Genomic DNA, 16,694 nt, shown 5'->3' with positions numbered 1-16,694 from the left:
CGTTTCGAGCCTATGCTCTTCTACAGAAAGGAACACAGAGAAAAAACAAGGAGAGAAAAATGTGTGTAGTGGCTAAAAATCTATCATGGCGTCTACATATATATATACACATACACACACATATGTATGTATGTAATGTATATATTCCCTGTAGAACAGAAACAGCCGAACAGAACACACAATGAACAGCTGAAGAAACTGTTAAATCTGTTTACATTTCCCAAGACGATAAATCTATATTGGAAAGTCTAAAACTCAGATAAGAATAATCATTCCCATCTCTCTCTCTCACACCCCAGATTCTTTCTCTTTCTGTCACAAACACCCCTAACTCTTTCTCTCTCTCTCTCTGTCTGTCTAATGATGATGCTGGTGCTGATGGTGGTGATGATGGTGGTGCTGGTGATGGTGCTGATGGTGGTGCTGGTGATGGTGGTGGTGATGATGGTGGTGCTGGTGATGGTGGTGATGGTGATGATGGTGGTGATGATGGTGGTGGTGGTGATGGTGATGATGATGGTGCTGGTGCTGATGGTGGTGATGGTGATGATGATGATGGTGGTGATGGTGGTGGTGGTGGTGATGGTGATGATGGTGATGATGATGGTGGTGCTGGTGATGATGGTGGTGGTGATGAAGATGGTGGTCGTGATGATGATGGTGATGGTGATGATGGTGGTGCCAATATAGAGGGAGGCTGAGGGTGGGGTGTGAAGAGGTGTAGGAAAGATTCACTCTCTCTCCCCCATCAACAGACTGGAGGAAAAGAGAGAGAGAGAGAGAGAGAGAGAGAGAAAGAGAGAGAGAGAGGGAAAGAGAGAAAAGTGGCTAAGTGAAGAGGGGGGTCTGTTGAAAAACAAGAGATCACAACACCAAGACCACCACCACCGCTGCCTCCACCACCACCACTGCCTCCACCACCACCACTGCCTCCACCACCACCACCACTGCCGACAGTCCCTCCTGCAGACCCAATCCCTACAACATATGTTCTACACACATGTCACATGGTGTTCAGCCCCCCCATCTCTCCTCTCTCTCTTCCCCCCATCCACTCATCCTCCTCACTTCCTCAAGATGGGAGCTGCTTCTTCTTCTTCTTCATTTCCTTCAATCTCATGCATGACCTGCTTCCAGAGAGTCTGTCTCTAGTGAGGGTTTACCTACAGACAGTGAGATGGTGGTGGAGGTGATGGCGGAGGTGGGGATGGTGGCAGAGGTGGCGGTGGCGGAGGGGGTTATGATGGTGGAGGTGGTGACAGTGGTGGCGGTGATGATGGTGGTGGAGGTGATGGCGGAGGTGGGGATGGTGGCAGAGGTGGTGGTGGCGGAGGGGGTTATGATGGTGGAGGTGGTGACAGTGGTGGCGGTGATGATGGTGGTGGAGGTGGTGGTGGAGGTGATGGCGGAGGTGGGGATGGTGGCAGAGGTGGCGGTGGCGGAGGGGGTTATGATGGTGGAGGTGGTGACAGTGGTGGCGGTGATGATGGTGGTGGAGGTGATGGCGGAGGTGGGGATGGTGGCAGAGGTGGTGGTGGCGGAGCGGGTTATGATGGTGGAGGTGGTGACAGTGGTGGCGGTGATGATGGTGGTGGAGGTGATGGCGGAGGTGGGGATGGTGGCAGAGGTGGTGGTGGCGGAGCGGGTTATGATGGTGGAGGTGGTGATGACGGTGGCAGAGGTGGTGATGGTGGTGGTGGAGGCGTTGATGATGGTGGTGGAGGTGGTGACAGTAGTGGAATTGGTGATGATGGTGGTGGAGGTGGTGATGATAGTGGTGGAGGCGGTGATGATGGTGGCAGCAGTGGTGGGGGCGATAGTGGCAGAGGGGGTGATGGCGGTGGCAGAGGAGATAGTAGAGGTGAAGGTGATTGTGGCGGTGATGTTGGTACTGGTAGTGATAGCAGTTCCGATGATGATGATGATGATAGTGTTCATAGCTACGATGATGATGATGATGGTAAGTGGGGATGCTGAGGTGATGCAGTAATGGAGTCGGTGGTGGTGATGGCGGAGAAGTTGAAGGCTGCAGTACCAGGGAGCCTTCGGTAGTGTTCAAAGTGGTCTCCATACCAGGGAGCTAGTGTAGGGGTTTGGTGGAGGTTGGTGCAACATGGCACTAGTGATAGTAACAGGGTGGGGGTGCCAGGCAGTTGGTCATAGTGGAGCTAGCAGAGGGGGTGTTGATGGTTGTGGAGGTTGGTGTACTAAAGCCCTGCCCCTCCCCTCACTGGTACTGGTATCTGGTGTTAATTTTGGCGCCTTTTACCAATCAGCCCCCCCCGTCCCCTTATCAACCACTGCTGCTGCTGCTGCTGAAATGGACTAGGGTGGTGGCGGTGTACCTTACATAAGGGGGGGGGGAGGTACCTTGAGATTATAATGGTAAACAGTGGTATCAACACCTCTACCCACTCCCCCCCCCCGTCGGCTCTGATCTTTTTCTCTTTGATTTCCGTCCCCAGAAGGGCAGGGGACAAGGTTACTGTGCACCCTGATACTATCATCAGGTGAGCCCCTAATATAGGGCTCCTGTTCTCCTTTCTCTTTCATGTCCCTTTATCCCCGCATGTTTGCATCTGGGGGCATGTGTTTCTGGTGGATCTGTATGTGTCAGTGCATACATGTGTGTGTGCCACTGTGTCGGTATATTTGTGTGCGCGTGTGCCACTGCGCCAGTATGCATGTGTGTGTGTGTCTGTATGTGTATGAATTTGGTAACTTCCACTGAAACTGGTGCCAGAGATGGAGGGATGGAGGGAAGGAACAGCTGTTAAATGGTGATGGGAGACTGGCTGTGGCGATGGAAAGAGAGAGAGAGAGAGAAAAAAAGGGGACAGAAAGCAAGGGGTTTAGGGAAAGGGGAGAGGGCTGAAAAAGACAGATGCAGCCAAAGGAGAGATAGAGAGTTGTAAAATTAAAGACACAAAACTTATCATCATCATCATCATCATCATCGTTTAACGTCCGATGTGGCCGATGCCAGCACCGCCTCAACTGGCTTCCGTGCCGGTGGCACATAAAATACACCAATCCGACCGTGGCCGTTGCCAGCCTCGCCTGGCACCTGTGCAGGTGGCACGTAAAAAGCACCCACTACACTCACGGAGTGGTTGGCGTTAGGAAGGGCATCTAGCTGTAGAAACATTGCCAGATTAGACTGGAGCCTGGTGCAGCCTTCTGGCTTCCCAGAACCCCGGTCGAACCGTCCAACCCATGCTAGCATGGAAAGCGGACGTTAAACGATGATGATGATGATGATAAGTTTTGTGTGTCTTTAATTTTACAACTCTCTATCTCTCCTTTGGCTGCATCTGTCTTTTTCAGCCCTCTCCCCTTTCCCTAAACCCCTTGCTTTCTGTCCCCTTTCTTTCTCTCCTTCAATTAATTCCCTTCCCAGATCTCACGCAGTATAACTGGGTCCTTCACAATTCATGTGTTATACAGGGACCTTGTGCTCGGTCTCGTGTTACCCTGGGGGCCCAACTCTAGACCTCATGAAGATGGGGGGCATCAGTCCAACATCATCATCGTTTTAACATCCTCCTTCCATGCTCGGCCAAGGGTTGGACGGTTTGACAGCAGCTGGCCAGACAGGAGCCCGTGCCATGCTTCTGTGTCTGTTTTGGCATGGTTTTTATGGCTGGATGCCCTTCCTAACACCAACCACCCTGCAGAGGGGACTGAGTGATTTTTACATGGCACTTGCCAGCCTTGCCTGGCCCCCGTGCCGGTGGCACGTAAAAAGCACCATCCGACCATGGCCGTTTGCCAGCCCCGTCTGGCATGTAAAAAGCACCCACTACACTCATGGAGTGGTTGGCGTTAGGAAGGGCATCCAGCCGTAGAAACATTGCCAGATCAGACTGGGCCTGGTGCAGCCTTCTGGCTTCCCAAACCCCAGTTGAACCGTCCAACCCATGCTAGCATGGAAAGCGGACGCTAAATGATGATGATGATGATGATGATGATGATGATGACTTGCACAGGCGAGGTAAATTTTGGCAAGGTTTTTACAGCTAGATGCCCCTCCTAATACCAACCACCCCAGACAATGGACTGAATGCTTTCTACATGTTACTCATACAGGTGAGGTTAGTTTTGGCATGGTTTTTACAGTTGAGTGTTCTAGATGCCCTTCCTAACACAAACTACTCTGTAGAGGGGGCTGAGTGGAGGTTGGTGTACTAAAGCCCTGTCCCCTCACTGGTACTGGTATCTGGTGTTAATTTTCTACATATCATAAGCACAGGTGAGGTAAATTTTGGCAAGGTTTTTACATCTAGATGCCCCTCCTAATGCCAGCCACCCCAGACAGTGGACTGAGAGCTTTTTACATGGCACTCACGCAGGTGAGGTCAGTTTTGGTATGGTTTTTACAGCTGGATACCCTTCCAAATGCCAACCACTTTACAGTGTGGACTGGATGCTTTTCACAGAACACCAGCACTGGCAGGGTCACCAGGTAACTTTGCAAGACAAGGAATCTTTCAAAGTTACTTAGTGATCCTTACCAGTGCAGGTGATACTTAAAAAGAACAACGAATATTAAACAGTGACAGTGTACATAAATGTTCTTAGTCCTTTCATTACCAACCTGGCTGAAACCCCCTCTGGTTCTGTAGTACAAATGTCTTCATCATCATCATCATCGTTTAACGTCCGTTTTCCGTGCTAGCACGGGTTGGATGGTTCGACCGGGGTCTGGGAAGCCAGGAGGCTGCACCAGGCTCCAGTCTTATCTGGCAGTGTTTCTACAGCTGGATGCCCTTCCTAACGTCAACCACTCCGTGAGTGTAGTGGGTGCTCTTTACGTGCCAGAGGAGTCTGGCAGCAGCCACGATCGGTTGGTGCTTTTTACGTGCCACCGGCACAGAAGCCAGTCAAGGCAGCGCTGGCATCAGCCATGTTCGGTTGGTGCTTTTTACGTGCCAGCAGCACAGAAGCCAGTCAAGGCGGTGCTGGCATCGGCCACATTCGGATGGTGCTTTTTACGTGCCACCGGCACAGGTATCACAACTACTATTTCGATTTGATATTTTGTCTTGTTTTCATAAATTATGAATTAAATTTTTCCACCAAACCTTAGTCACAATTTATGTTCCTAACACTAGCTTAATGATAACTAAGTTATTTTACTAAATTCTTTGTTATATTTAAAATTAATTGAAAGAAACACAGAGCACCTCAACACAAATATGGTAACAAAAGGGTTAAAGTCACCATGATATTTTTAACCCTTTTGATACCAACCCGGCCGAAACCACCTCTAGCTCTGTAGTACAAATGTCTTGTTTTCCTAAGTTTTGAATTAAAATCTTCCACCAAATCTTAGTCACAATTTATGTTCCTAACACTAGCTTCTGATAGGACCCCAAAAGGAAAGAGCCTGAGGACTCTACCCTCTCAACTGGTAGGAGAATTAGGGGTAGACCAAGAATGAGATGGGTGGATGATAGCCAAAGTTTTAGCTGGTCACCTTTGGGAACTCAGCTGGAAGATGTAACGGGTTCTTCTGATAGGACCCTATGGAGGAGGTGCCTGAGGGCCCTAATCCAATGACAATGATGCTCGCAGGAAGAGTGAGTGGAGAACAGGGATGGATGGATGAAACAAATAGGGCTACGATACAAAAATGTGTGTGAGTGTGGGTGTGAGTGTGAGTGTGTGTGTGAGTGAGTGTGAGTGCGTGTGTGTATGAGTGTGTGTGAGTGTGAGTGTACACTTACTTGAGTGGTATGGTGAGAAATTCCAGCTCACTGGTAAGCACAATGATTGTTTTACCAAGAAGATGGTTGGTGGTAGTTCCAAGGCCGAGGACCGGAAACTGTGGGCTGGAAAGAAAAAAAGAGACAGATACTAATATATACAAACTTAAACATGAGAGTGAGTTACATATTGGTTGGCAATGAAAGTCGTCATCATCATCATCATCGTTTAGCGTCCGCTTTCCATGGGGTTGGACGGTTCAACTGGGGTCTGGGAAGCCAGGAGGCTGCATCAGGCCCAGTCTGATCTGGCAATGTTTCTACGGCTGGATGCCCTTCCTAACGCCAATCACTCCGTGAGTGTAGTGGGTGTATTTTACGTGCTACCGGCACAGGTGCCAGATGAGGCTGGCAAACGGCCACGATTGGATGGTGCTTTTACATGCCACCGGCATGGGGGCCAGACGAAGCTGGCAACGGCCACAATCGGATGGTACTTTTTACGTACCAGACGAGGCTTTTTACGTGCCACTGGCACGGGGGCCGGATGAGGCTGGCAAACAGCCACGATTGGATGGTGCCTTTTACGTGCCACGAGCATGGGGGCTGGACGAGGCTGGTAAACGGCCACAATCGGATGGTGCTTTTTATGTGCCACTAGCTTGGGGTGGCACGTAAACAGAGGTGACTGAAGAAGGGGAATTTTCCTTGTGTTGTATGTCCTGTACTCTAATTTTCCATTGTTTAAGAAAAATGTCCATTTCCTTGGTTTTGTGTTTATGTTTTCATTTCTCATTGTGTTCAACGTTTTTTTGGTGTCCTGTACCCATATATGCACGTATATATACATGTAGAGGTAGGTACGTACATATATGTATGTATATATGCATGTTTTATTTATTAATTTGTTATATATATATATATATATATATATATATATATATATATATATATACACACACACACAATCAATCTTTCTAACTTACAAATATACAAACATATACATGTGTGCAAGGGGCGCGCACACACACACACAATCCCTATATATCACATATAAATATATAAACATATGCACACACAATCCCTATACCATTATACACCACAACACACATGCATGCAATGTCACTGTCCCTCCCTTACTCTTTCTCTCCATCTTTCTCAACCCCACCACAAACATGTACAAACACTTACAAAACGCCGCTGCCGTGGTGATCTCATTCTTGCTCACAACATCATAAGCGGAAAGTGTAACCTCTCGAAAGAGCTGTTCTTCACTCCTGCTCCAGAGCGTCGGCTGCGGGGTCACTCCAAAAAGCTCTATCTGCGCCGATTTCATCTCATTCGAAGGAGAGGGGCTTTCTCCGTCCGGGTTGCGGATCCGTGGAATAAACTGCCGGACGAGATAGTGAAGATGCCAACGACCGCTCGGTTCAGAGTCTCTCTTGACCAGAAATGGCCTGAACTCTTTGCATGAACACCCTCCCTGTGCATAACTCCATGTCCCTCTACATGGCCTTGCTTTTTGCTTTTTGAGCCAAAAGATTAACTTAACTAAACCCACAAAGAAATAACAGAATGAGTAAGACTGCCGCCTTAATCAAACAGAGCAAATGAAGGATTCAATACCTGGAGTTGAGAGGTTTCGTACACAGGACATGTTCGACAAGGCATTTCTCTGACTGGGATATATTTGGGATGTTCTCTTCATTGGCTGAAATGATACAAAATACAAAATATTGGGGTCAGCCAGCGTATCCTTGAGAAGGGAGTCTAATGCTAACCAAAAGACTGACCATTACTGTGGGATGCGAAACCGGGGTCTAACTGGCCCTTGGAGGACCAGTTAAGATTTTGTTAGAATTTATCTGCAATTTATCCGCAAACACAAACATACATATATATATATAGGCGCAGGAGTAGCTGTGTGGTAAGTAGCTTGCTTACCAACCACACGGTTCCGGCAAGTGTCTTCTGCTATAGCCTCGGGCCGACCAATGCCTTGTGAGTGGATTTGGTAGACGGAAACTGTAAGAAGCCTGTCGTGTATATATATATATATGTATATATATATATATATGTATGCGTGTCTGTGTCCCCCTACCACATCGCTTGACAACTGATGCTGGTGTGTTTACGTCCCCGTCACTTAGCGGTTCAGCAAAAAGAGACTGATAGAATAAGTACTGGGCTTACAAAAGAATAAGTCCTGGGGTCGATTTGCTCGACTAAAGGTGGTGCTCCAGCATGGCCGCAGTCAAATGACTGAAACAAGTAAAAGAGTAAAGAGTATATACATATATATGACGGGCTTCTTTCAGTTTCTGTCTACCAAATCCACTCACAAGGCTTTGGTCGACCCGAGGCTAGAGTAGAAGACACTTGCCCAAGGTGCCACGCAGTGGGACTGAACCCAGAACCATGTGGTTGAGGAGCAAGTTTCTTATCACACAGCCACTCCTATATATATACATATACTCTTTTACTTGTTTCAGTCATTTGACTGTGGCCATGCTGGAGCACCGCCTTTAGTCAAGCAAATCGACCCAGGGACTTATTCTTTGTAAGCCCAGTACTTATTCTATCGGTCTCTTTTGCCGAACCGCTAAGTGACGGGGACATAAACACACCAGCATCGGTTGTCAAGCAATGCTAGGGGTACAAACACAGACACGCACATATATATATATATACATATATACGACGGGCTTCTTTCAGTTTCCGTCTACCAAATCCACTCACAAGGCATTGGTCGGCCCAGGGCTATAGCAGAAGACACTTGCCCAAGATGTCACGCAGTGGGACTGAACCCAGAACCATGTGGTTGGTAAGCAAGCTACTTACCACACAGCCACTCCTGCGCCTATATACATATATACATATACATATATATATGTATAAAGGAAGAAAAAGACATCTGATGCACATGACTGACTGCAATGGAAACCAGGTTCTTTATGCTATTGTATCACGGTGGTGGGGTGGGTTGGGGGGCAACGGAGTAAAAGAGGGTGTGGGGGTGTGTGTGTGATTCATTGGTCACAAAACACATAATCAAGAGATAATGAAAGACATCCAAGAACATTGCAGAACAACAGAGACTTTTGTTAGAGATGGGAGGTGGGACAGACATGGGGACATGTGCGAGCGTGTGTCACAGCGTCTATAAGTCCACCAATAGACAGACAGAAACAGCCATTTGTCTATCTCTCCCTCTCTGTGTATTTATTTATGCCTGTCTGTCTATGCAGGTATCTGCTGTGTGCGTGTTTCTATCTAACTGTCTATCTATCTATCTATCTATCTAACTAACTGTCTGTCTGTCTATCTCTCTGTCTGTCTACCTATCTATCTTACTGTCGGTCTATCTATCTATCTGTCTGCCTGTCTACCTATCTATCTATCTATGTCTGTCTATCTATCTGTCTGTCTGTCTATCAATCTATCTATCTATCTACCTGTCTGTCTGTCTGTCTATCAATCTATCTAACTATCTATCTATCTGTCAGTCTATCTAACTATCTATCTATCTGTCTGTCTGTCTGTCTATCTATCTATCTGTCTGTCTGTCTATCTATCTGTCTGTCTGTCTATCTATCTGCCTATCTATCTATCTATCTATCTGCCTATCTATCTATCTATTTATCTGCCTATCTATCTGTCTATCTATCTATCTGTCTGTCTGTCTATCTATCTGTCTGTCTGTCTATCTATCTACCTATCTATCTATCTGTCTGTCTCTCTATCTATCTATCTATCCATCCATTTATCTGTCCGTTTGCCTGTCCATCTATCACAGTATTTATTAAAAGAAATATATATATATATGTATATATAATAAACACATATATAGCCGCAGGAGTGGCTGTGTGGTATGTAGCTTGCTTACCAACCACACGGTTCCAGGTTCAGTCCCTCAGTGTGGGACCTTGGGGAAGTGTCTTCTACTATAGCCTCGTGCTGATCAAAGCCTTGCTAATGGATTTTGTAGACGGAAACTGAAAGAAGCCTGTCGTATATATGTATATATATATATATGTGTGTGTGTGTGTTTGTCCCCCAACATAGCTTGTTACGTCCCTGTAACTTAGCGGTTCAGCAAAAGAGACCGATAGAGTAAGTACTAGGCTTACAAAGAATAAGTGCTGGGGTTGATTTGCTTGACTAAAGGCAGTGCTCCAGCATGGCCGCAGTCAAATGACTGAAACAAGTAAAAGAGTAAAGAGTATAGATTTATGTGTGTGCGTATCTCTTTCTCTTTTACTTGTTTCAGTCATTTGACTGCGGCCATGCTGGAGCACCACCTTTAGTCGAACAAATCGACTCTGGACTTATTCTTTGTAAGCCCAGTACTTATTCTATCGGTCTCTTTTGCCCGACCGCTAAGTTACGGGGACGTACACCACCAGCATCGGTTGTCAAGCAATGCTAGGGGACAAACAGACACACATACATATATATATATTATATACACATATACGACAGGCTTCTTTCAGTTTCCGTCTACCAATCCACTCACAGGCATTGGTCGGCCCGTGGTTAGCAGAAGACACTTGCCCATGATGCCATGCAGTGGGACTGAACCCGGAACCATGTGGTTGGTTAGCAAGCTACTTACACACAGCCACTCCTGCGCTATATATATATTATATATATATATATATATATCTTATATATAATGATATATATATTATATCCATATATATATATATATATACATATATACGACAGGCTTCTTTCAGTTTCCGTCTAACCAAATCCACTCACAAGGCATTGGTCGGCCCGGGGTTATAGCAGAAGACACTTGCCCATGATGCCATGCAGTGGGACTGAACCCGGAACCATGTGGTTGGTTAGCAAGCTACTTACCACACAGCCACAGTCCTGCGCCTATATATATAATATATATATTATATTATATATATATATATATACACATATATATATTATATATACATATATACGACAGGCTTCTTTCAGTTTCCGTCTACCAAATCCACTCACAAGGCTTGGTCGGGGCCGGGGTTATAGCAGAAGACACTTGCCATGATGCCATGCAGTGGGACTGAACCCGGAACCATGTGGTTGGTTAGCAAGCTACTTACACACAGCCCTCCTGCGCCTATATATATTATATATATATATATATTATATATACATATATACGACAGGCTTCTTTCAGTTTCCGTCTACCAAATCCACTCACAAGGCATTGGTCGGCCCGGGGTTATAGCAGAAGACACTTGCCCAAGATGCCACGCAGTGGGACTGAACCCGGAACCATGTGGTGGGTTAGCAAGCTACTTACACACAGCCACTCCTGCGCCTATATATATATATAATATAATATATATATATATATATATATCATATATACGACAGGCTTCTTTCAGTTTCCGTCTACCAAATCCACTCACAAGACATTGGTCGGCCCGGGGATATAGCAGAAGACACTCGCCCAAGATGCCACGCAGTGGAACTGAACCCGGAACCATGTGGTTGGTAAGCAAGCTACTTACCACACAGCCACTCCTGCACCATTATTAAGAATAATAAAAAAATCATATGAAATATATGTATCTTCTCACAACGTCTCACTCTCTGATAAGAATTTTCAAAACACAAAATGAGAAGAAAAAAACCTTAGAAGCGATTCTCTCCCTTTAATTGCACACACGCACGCTTGCTTTTTTTTTTTGTTTTTTTTCTCCTCTCTCTCTCTCTCTCTGTCTGCAATTAAGTAGCAGTCTCCAGCAAACAGAACACATGTATAAAAGACTAATTATCGAAAAATTAAGGCAATCTCCCGCTTAAGGAAAATATACACGGGATCTTTTCGGTTTGAACGGCAGTTTTTTAAAATAATTTCCACGTAACTAAACACTTTTAAACTTCGTATACTGGTAGAATGTGTTTATAAAACATCTTTTTCTCTTGGCTTTATTGAGAAAATTCTATAGTTTGTAAGATATTTGTTGTTTTTTTTCTTCAATTCCTGCAATTTCAACCAATCAATGACGTCCATTGAGGTAAAAAGAAACATTCTGTGCCGTATGAATATGTCCCTCGTTTAAGAAACAGATTGGGTTTATTTACAATTGTGAAGAAAAAAGGATACCCTTCCCCCTAACCCTAAAACAGATTGAAATGCAATAGATCGATACTAGGGTCATAATTATGGGTGACAATTTCATATGACACCGCTAGAAAAAAACTGCCGTTCAAACCGAAAAGATCCCCTAACCCTAAAACAGATTGAAATGCAATAGATCGATTCTAGGGTCATAATTATGGGTGACAATTTCATATGACACCGCTAGAAAAAAACTGCCATTCAAACCGAAAAGATCCCCTAACCCTAAAACAGATTGAAATGCAATAGATCGATACTAGGGTCATAATTATGAGTGACAATTTCATATGACACCGCTAAAAAAAACTGCCAGTCAAACCGAAAAGATCCCTTAACCCTAACCATAAAACAGATTGAAATGCAATAGATCGATACTAGGGTCATAATTATGAGTGACAATTTCATATGACACCGCTAGAAAAAACTGCCGTTCAAACCGAAAAGATCCCCAACCCCTGCCGTTCAAACCGAAAAGATCTTATACATGAAATCAGAAACCAACAGGAAACGAACAAGAACTTCAAGGCATTTTGTACAACACTCTGACATCGTCATTTAACGTCCATGCTCCTTGCTGGCATGGGTTGGACACTTTGATAGGATCTAGTGGGTTTAAGGACTGCATTGTGCGCCAGTGTCTGATTTAGCATGGTTTCTACGGCTGGATGCCCTTCCTAACGTCAATCACTTTACCTTGTGGGTAAAAGGCGGCGAGCTGGCAGAAATGTTAACACGCCGGGCAAAATGCGTAGCCGTATTTCGTCTGCTATTACGTTCTGAGTTCAAATTCTGCCGAGGTCGACTTTACCTTTCATCCTTTCGGGGTCGATAAATTAAGTACCAGTTACACACTAGGGTCGATATAACCGACTTAATCTGTTTGTCTGTCCTTGTTTGTCCCCTCTATGTTTAGCCCCTTGTGGGTAGTAAAGAAATAGGTATTTCGTCTGGCATTACGTTCTGAGTTAAAATTCTGCCGAAGTCGACTTTGCCTTTCATCCTTTCGGGGTCGATTAAATAAGTACCAGTTACGCACTGGGGTCGATGTAATCGACTTAATCTGTTTGTCTGTCCTTGCTTGTCCCCTCTGTGTTTAGCCCCTTGTGGGTAGTAAAGAATTAAAAGGTTAAGATGCAGTCTGAGTAGTTTTGTCAACAAGATGATGATCAATGTGTTAATTATGACCAGTTTTTACTTTTCTTGTGTGTCTATCTAGGCATTATATATCTAAGACTACATCATCAAATGTGTTCTCATTTTCTCCTTCATTTTTTTTCCAAGACAGTAAAGCGTTAATTTGTGGTAGGCTAGATTTGGCTGCTATTTCTAGAAGGACAAGTGACCACATAGTGGATACCCTGTTGCCTTGATTAGTTTGAAGACATAACAGTAACATGTTATAATGAGGCGGAGTGGGGCGAGGAGGGAAGAGAAGAAGGGAGAGAGAGAGAAGAAAGCCAGCTTAAAAGGTTGTCCCTGTTGTCATCGAAGCATTGGGTCCAATATCTCCCTACCTGAAGAAACATCTGAGAACTTTAGAAATACCCTACCATCTTTGGTGTATTACAAAAATCGGCTTTACGTGGAACTGCATGCATACTGCGTAAAGTACTGTCTGCCTGGGGTCCTTGTTGTGACTTGACAAACAGTACACATCCCTGGTACACACGATATCTTCAATAATAATAAGGAAGTGTTATCATGTACATTGTTTTGTCTTGGTATAAAAGATGGCCTACAGCAAATATTCTGCTCAATACCACAGATTTGCTTGTCAGTTGTTTGATTGACCGTAACAGTTGAGCATGTCCCTTAGTGTCTGACGTATGTGCATCTCTGATCACGAGCAGAAGTAGTGGGGGAGCATCATAACCATGTGTTGAGAGGATTCTTTGGGGTTTGAATAATTCACCACCTGGAAAAATGGGTGGTTCTTTCAACATCCTTAAACAACCGTTATTCAAGGACCCTTTGAGAGGATGGGCTACTCAACCTGAAGAAAATTCTAACTGGGCCCCACCTGCAAGGTCATGTGCTGTTTATCTTGATATGAGATCACCATGTCGCGCACATATGGTTGTGATGCATGTGCCTGGTGTACCCTTATCAGACGGGTAGTCATGATGGGTATACTGGGCTTCGTATATTTTACCCCAGTGTCACTTTGATGGCATGCACTGCTCTCTCACATAATAATAATAATAATAATAATATAATAATAATAATAATAACAACAATAATAATAATAATAATAATTAATAATAAAAATAATCCTTTCTACTATAGGCATAAGGCTTGGAATTTTGGAAGAAGGGAATAGTTTGATTACATGAACCCCAGTGTTTCACTGGTACTTAATTTATCGAACCTGTAAAGATGAAATGCAAAGTCGACCTAGGTGAAATCTGAACTAAGAATGTAAAAACCGCTCAGCATTTTGCCTGGTATGCTAACAATTCTGCCAGCTTGCCACCACCAGCACCACCACCATTATAATAATAATAATAATAATAATAATAATAATAATAATAATACACAAACCGTTGTTACAGAATTCTTCGTAATGTATGAGCCAGGGGAGAGAGACAGAATGGATCCCTGCTGAATGGAAACAGTGGTAACGTTCTTCACAGCTTACGTCTGAAAGGAAAGTGTGGAGGAATAATAATAATAATGATAATAATAATAATAATGATAATAATAATAATGATAATGATAATAATAATAATGATAATAATAATAATGATGATAATAATAATAATAATGATAATAATAATAATAATGATGATAATAATAATAATCAATTCTTTTTTATTGGCCACAAGGGCTGACACGCATGATAAAAAAGAATTGATTATTATTATTATCATCATTATTATTATTATCATTATTATTATTATTGATAATAATAATAATAATAATGATGATAAATCAAAGCTAATAAACCAGATGTTGTTGTGAAAGACCCAAACAATAAAGTCTGTTTATTGATTCACATGAGCATACCTTGCGATCATTATATCTCAGCAAAAGAATTCGATAAGCTCAGAAAATAGAAAGATTTGCTGATTGAAAAAAAAAAAATGTGGCATATAGGTGCAGGAGTGGCTGTGTGGTAAGTAGCTTGCTAACCAACCACATGGTTCCGGGTTCAGTCCCACTGCGTGGCATCTTGGGCAAGTGTCTTCTGCTATAGCCCCGGGCCGACCAATGCCTTGTGAGTGGATTTGGTAGACGGAAACTGAAAGAAGCCTGTTGTATATATACGTGTGTATGTTTGTGTGTCTGTGTTTGTCCCCCTAGCATCGCTTGACAACCGATGCTGGTGTGTTTACATCCCCGTCACTTAGCGATTCGGCAAAAGAGACCGATAGAATAAGTACTGGGCTTACAAAAGAATAAGTCCCGGGGTCGATTTGCTCGACTAAAGGCGGTGCTCCAGCATGGCCGCAGTCAAATGACTGAAACAAGTAAAAGAGAAAGAGATCTCAAGACGGTTACAATACCAGTGACTGCAGGAGCACTTGGAATGACCGAAAAAGGAACAGAAAATTATTTGAGGATGATTCCTGATGTACCATCCATGCAAAAAACGCAAAAGATTGTCTTAAATGGTATACTCTTTTACTCTCTTTTACTTGTTTCAGTCATTTGACTGCGGCCATGCTGGAGCACCGCCTTTAGTCAAACAAATCGACACCAGTGCTTATTCTTTGTAAACCTAGTACTCACTCTATCGGTCTCTTTTGCTGAACCGCTAAGTCACAGGTACATAGAACACACCAACATCAGTTGTCAAGTGATGTGGGGGGGGGGGGGGGGGACAAACACAAACACACATGTATGACAGGCTTCTTTCAGTTTCCGTCTACCAAATCCACTCACAAGGCTTTGGTTGGCCCAATGCTATAGTAGAAGACACTTGCCCAAGGTGCCATGCAGTGGGACTGAACCCGGAACCATGGGGTTGGTAAGCAAGCTACTTACCACACAGCCACTCCTGCACCTATGTATGTATATATATATAAATTAGAGAAAAGCCACAATTATGCAATTCAAACAGATAGACAGAGAGAGAGAGAGTGATGGAGAGAGGCAGAGAGAGAGAGAGAGAGAGAGAAAGAAGAGATGGAGAGTGAAAGATACATAGATAGGTAGATAGAGAGTGATGGAGAGAGGGATGCAAAGAGAGAAAAGACAGAGAGGAGAAAGGAGATGGAGAGAGAGCGAGAAAAAGAGAGAGAGAGAGAGAAAGAGAATGACATAAACCATATCATAAATGAAAATTAAAATATATATTTTTTTAAAACATATAACTAGATCACATAACTTGAATTACATAAAAGTGGTTTTTCTCTAATTTATATATATTATATATTAATATTGTGAAATTTGATTTAAATTCTAAATTGAATTTTTCCCTGTAAGTTTGGAGTTATACTCCCTAATATTATTATCATTATTCTCTCTTTTTGACTGCGGCCATGCTGGAGCACCGCTTTTAATCGAGCAACTCGACCCCGGGACTTATTCTTTGTAAGCCCAGTACTTATTCTATCGGTCTCTTTTGCTGAACCGCCAGGTGACGGGGACATAAACACACCAGCATCGGTTGTCAAGCAATGCTAGGGGGACAAACACAGACACACAAACACACACACGCATATATATATATATACATATATACGACAGGCTTCTTTCAGTTTCCGTCTACCAAATCCACCCACAAGACTTTGGTCGGCCCAAGGCTACAGTAGAAGACACTTTGCCCGAGGTGTCACGCAGTGGGACTGAACCCGGAACCATGTGGTTGGTAAACAAGCTACTTACCACACAGCCACTCCTGCGCCTATATA

At 44.0% G+C, this 16,694-nt stretch overlaps 1 protein-coding gene across 1 annotated transcript in view; it reads right to left on the bottom strand.

Annotated features, from left to right (window-relative positions):
• Positions 1-14,525, bottom strand: part of LOC115230151 (nuclear pore complex protein Nup88) — a 29,777-nt gene extending 15,252 nt beyond the window's left edge. Inside the window, exons 1-3 of the mRNA XM_029800363.2 lie at positions 14,380-14,525; positions 7,335-7,419; positions 5,730-5,834 (exon numbers count right to left, since the gene is read on the bottom strand). The gene's annotated coding sequence lies outside the window, so the exon portion shown is untranslated. The remainder of the gene's footprint in view (positions 1-5,729; positions 5,835-7,334; positions 7,420-14,379) is intronic.
• Between the last annotated feature and the right edge of the window lie 2,169 nt (positions 14,526-16,694).

This window comes from Octopus sinensis, unplaced genomic scaffold (genome assembly GCF_006345805.1).
Source record: "Octopus sinensis unplaced genomic scaffold, ASM634580v1 Contig14619, whole genome shotgun sequence".
NCBI classification, from domain to species: Eukaryota; Metazoa; Mollusca; class Cephalopoda; order Octopoda; family Octopodidae; genus Octopus; species Octopus sinensis.
Note: the sequence above shows the minus strand (reverse complement) of the source record. Positions and strands in the feature narration are given on the sequence as shown.